The following is a 4,544-nucleotide window of genomic DNA, read 5'->3' on the forward strand; positions in this document are numbered from 1 at the left end:
TAATGGTAATTTATATGATAATATTATATAAAAATAGTTAATTAGGCCGATAGGCCTTTCCTATGCATCAACAATTGTCAACACTTTCATCCTCCTCCGTTGGATCAAGTGAGACACTTTCAACCGTTGATTTGAAGTGTGACTGCTTTTTCCAAATATCAGTTGAGTTGCCTTCTTGACATGGCAAGATATTTTTACTGCTTTTTCTAAATATCAGTTAAATTGCCTTCTTGACATGGCAAGATATTTTCACTGCTTTTTCTATCTTCGCTGGCTTTTGCCAAAAGCCAGCTTGGCTTTTCTGTATTCAAATTTCTGTAATCCATAATGAATTAAACAGTCTTTTGATAGAAATCACTAGATATCAAACTAAATAAAACATTTCAAATTATTTTATATATATATATAAATAAGGTCTATATTTTAATAAAGTACTATACATAAACAATTTCAATTTCAATTTTTTTTTCCATATATAAAAAAAATAATTAATTACTTATTAAATAAATTATTTTAGATTTCAATTTATATCTATCTTTAAAAAAAACCACAAAATAACCCTAATTAACTATGATAAAAATATATTCCATCATTATTTTTTTTTTTTGATCTTCTATCACACATAACAGCTTAATAGATTTTTCTGATTATTAAAATATCTAATTTAAGATTAACACCCCCTCATTGAAAGCTGAGTTGACACTGGGAGCCTAGATGAACTCATCTCGATACAGTCCACGAAATCCCAACCGTGTAACCTGTAAATTCTCAGCTTTGATCTCCCAAAAGTCTCCCACGGGCAACATTCCCATAAATAATTGCATGATTCCTTGCATGCCTTGAGTTTGGAGCTGTAACTGCCATTCCTGGGCGATAAATTTGAGGATTTTGAGCTGAATTCTGCTCGTAGCGCAGCGCGATCAATATATTTGAGCTTCATCGGGCTTTTTAACATTTGGATTTGAATAGCGGCCGTCCTAAGGGTTTCGAAGGTCGTCTTCCTGAATTTTCAGGGTTTATCGAGATGGGTTCTAGAAGTAGTTCTCCCTACTGGTGTCATGCTTGCAATCGTATGTTAAGATTATTGACAGGAGAGCCCACTGTTTGTCCCACTTGTGGCAGAGGGTTTGTAGAGGAAGCAAGCGATGGCATTTCGAGCTCCCGAACAAACCCCTTCGAGGGCTTCTTAATGGAGGGCGGAGAAAGGCTTTCTGTGGCTGACCTCATGGCTGACCTGCTCAACTTGATGAGTAACCAAGAAAATAGAGAAGGCCGCGGTCATGTCCCTGACAGGAGTCTCAGACGGGGCGCGATTGGGGGTAATGGCCCCATGGTGTTAATTTTGGGCAGTGATACAGGAATCGAACCCAGGACCTTGCCTGCAAATATTGGGGATTATTTCATGGGTCCTGGGTTAGAACAGCTGTCTCAGAACGATAGGTTGGGCCCTCCTCCTGCCCCGAGGGCCGCCGTGGATGCAATGCCCACGATTAGGATCAATTCCCGGCATCTGATTAACAATTCGCACTGCCCTGTCTGCAATGACCGGTTCGAAGTCGGAGGCGAAGCCAGGGAGATGCCCTGCAAGCACATTTATCATTCAGATTGTATACTTCCCTGGCTGGCTCAGCACAATTCGTGTCCCGTCTGTCGCCTTGGATTGCCAGGCGACTTTCCAGCTACATCACAGGCTAGATCTTCATCCAGGCCCAGAAGTGCCGCGTCATAACCCCCGGCAGCCAAGGTAATGTCCGGGGATCTCAGGATGCCCCTTGTTTTATGCTGCGCAAAACAGTAATTCTAGGAATTATGTTTCAAGTGGAAAGAATACCAACGTTAATACTAATAATAATTCAAGAAGCAGAGACCATGGACGAGGTTCGACCAACGGAATTTAATGTGGTTTGTACATTCTTCCACTGCAAATCACTATTCTCATCATGGTCAATATGCTTCAAATACAAATGATAACGTTATCCGGAGGCAGCCGTGATGGCCCTTTGAGGAAGGCCATGGTTCTCCTTGGAGGATCAAGCTGAGTCACTCAGTACTCCAGTATGTTGACTGTAGACTGTAAATACTGGTTACATGGAGTACTATATTTTAATAAAGTACTATACATAAACCATTTCAATTTCAATTTTTTTTGTTCCTTATATATATATAAATTAATTAATTACTTATTAAATAAATTATTTTAGATTTTAATTTATATCTATCCTTAAAAAAAACCACAAAATAACTCTAATTAACTATGATAAAAATATATTCCATCATTATTTTCTTTTTTAATCTTCTATCACGCATGACAGCTTAATGGATTTTTCTGATTATTAAGATATCTCATTTAAGATTAACACCCCCTCATTGAAAGCTGAGTTGACAGTGGGAGCCTAGATGAACTCATCTCGACAAGCAAATTGGAGGAATCATTTTTCCCTGTGCAAGATAATAGCAGATAAAGCATAATATTTTTCGGACTAAACGTCACAGATCTTGCTCAAATTGGACCGTTCAAACACAGAGCGACATATATCTATTGATATTCATTTACTGCATATAGTTTGTAAATTTGTTTGGATTTTGATAAAAATTTGTAAAGTTTTTTAGGATTTTCGTAAATTTATCAAATTTCAAGATTTTAGATGCTTTGGAAGTTTTTGATGGGGTTGAATTTATTTTCACCATCAAAAATATGATTCAAACACTACACTTTTTTGAATTTTTTTTTGGCCAATCACTTTTGACCATTCACACAATACTCATTAGACCTGGCCTTAAATAATTAAGTTAGGTAGTTAAATATTTAATAATAATAATGATAAGTATATTAATGTTAATATTAATAATAATATTTATTAAATAATTAGATTATTTAGTAAAATATTTAATAATAATGATGATAATTATATTAATTTTTATAATATATTTTTGATAAATCACATTTCAAGTTATTAATTTCTTCCAAACTAATATGATTTATCATCACAACAAAGACTAATTATATTAATATTAATTATTATTATAATACATTCATAATAATATATTAAATTAACTTAAATAATTAAATATTTTAAAATTTATAAATAAAGAAATTAAGTTAATTTATTATGTATTTTAAAATTATATATATATATCTATATATATATATATATTTGTTTTTAAGGTTGATTTTTTTTTTAAAATTCTGATTTATTTTCCAATCTAATTTATCTAAAACTTAACGAGAATGCATTGAAATCACAAATTAAATTTAATGAGTGAACTCAAAAAATAACAACATAAAACCATAAGATAATTATTCAATATAAAATAAAATTAAAAATATATATAGTTTGGACCACCTGGAAAACTATCAATTCCCTTTCGTTATCTATCTTTCAAATGAGTATTTTCTTGCCGTTGACTTTTTTGGTTGACTTTCGAGCTTTGAACTTACCGGGATGTACACTAATATGCAGGTGAGGACTTTGACCAAAGGATAATGGAATATTTCATCAAATTGATCAAGAAAAAGCACCGAAAAGATATTAGTAAGAATAGCAAAAATGAAATATGACATTCAATATGTTCCTTATAATATAGATATAAACAAAACATCTAAAAAAAGTAATTGCACAATGATCTAGTCCGAGAAAACGACGTTTTCCATAAATCAATTAATTCTTCTAGAAAAATTCAACAATTCCAATTTAATAATCCTATCGGCCTCTCTTTGTACCTTTTGGGACAATTGCTAGTTTATATAATATTATTTGACTTATCAAATAGAATATATTCCGTTGAAAACTAGCCGTTAGCAATAATTCAAAATTAAAATAATATAAAGTGTCGACAGAAATCGTATGCACCTTATAAGCTTCCGGTTTGCGATCTATGAGAACGGGCGGTATCCGGGTTGTCCCAGATTCGTGTATGTGGATGTCAGATAAAATATCATCCTCGGCTTCGGCTGAAGAATCAAAGAGATAATTAAAAATAAATAGATCTAAACCGATTAAAATCAATAATATAATATAGTAATTATATATTACATAGTGCTATATGTCATGTTATCTCACAATATTTTACTTTATTAAAAAATGGACTTGTTTTTAGTGCGATTTTTTGGAAGTTTTTCCATTAAGTTTTTCTGGTCTAATTTTTCTAAAATCCCACAGGAATTTATGGAAATCACAAGTTTGTTGGATAATTTTGTACAATGGAAATGCTCTAGGGATTTTTCATATCGCTGAATCCATATATAGTGAAAAACCATTTAAATAACATAAATCAAGATTTCATCTCAAAATTTTCTATGAGATTCCACACCAGAAAATCTAAAAAATCACACTAAAAACAACTTTAAAAAAATTATAAGTTCCAAGACTCTGGGAATAAAACGTATTTAATATTCTCATCGTACTCAGTTCCTCCGAAAAAAAATGAATGTAGTTGTGTTGGGAAGGGGAGAGAGCACATGGACAATGTCGCTGGATTCTTAAATTTAGTTTTAAAAAAAATTTATAAATTCCAAGACTCTGGCAATAAAACGTATTTAATAT

The 4,544-nt window shown here is 32.4% G+C and overlaps 1 pseudogene; it reads left to right on the forward strand.

The window, feature by feature from the left end:
- The first annotated feature begins 812 nt into the window (after positions 1-812).
- On the forward strand, positions 813-1,887 carry LOC149227045 (putative E3 ubiquitin-protein ligase RHC1A pseudogene; annotated as a pseudogene).
- The last annotated feature ends 2,657 nt before the right edge of the window (positions 1,888-4,544 follow it).

This window comes from Pinus tabuliformis, chromosome J (genome assembly GCF_031772625.1).
Source record: "Pinus tabuliformis cultivar Carrire ecotype Pingquan chromosome J, CPIR1, whole genome shotgun sequence".
In the NCBI taxonomy this organism is placed as follows: Eukaryota; Viridiplantae; Streptophyta; class Pinopsida; order Pinales; family Pinaceae; genus Pinus; species Pinus tabuliformis.